The sequence below is a fragment of the Mus pahari genome, chromosome 19, assembly GCF_900095145.1.
Source record: "Mus pahari chromosome 19, PAHARI_EIJ_v1.1, whole genome shotgun sequence".
NCBI classification, from domain to species: Eukaryota; Metazoa; Chordata; class Mammalia; order Rodentia; family Muridae; genus Mus; species Mus pahari.
In genome coordinates, this window is record NC_034608.1 from 61,325,010 (window position 1) to 61,325,448 (window position 439).

Below are 439 nucleotides of genomic sequence, written 5' to 3' on the forward strand. Positions count from 1 at the left end.
CAGACTAATTTCCAGAGTGGTTATACAAGCTTACAATCCCACCAGCAATGGAGGAGTGTTCCTCTTTCTCCACAACCTTGCCAGCATCTGCTGTCACCTGAATTTTTAATCTTAGCCATTCTGACTGGTGTAAGATGGAATCTCAGGGTTGTTTTGATTTGTGAAATTCTTAAAGAACCAATAAAAAGTTTTTAAAAAGACACATGCACACACAAAGAAATGCGAGTTCTTAGCTCTTAGCTGCTTAGCCATCTCTCCAGCCACTACAACCACAAATTGTATCTTCAGAATGTTACCAAATTCTTTTACATCCAAAACTTCTATTTCTTATTCAAATCAAATTTAAATGGTGGAAATAATATTTAACATAACATTCTAAAGTCAGGACATATCACAAATTCTATACTAGCATCACATTCTGAACAATTGAGTTAACTAG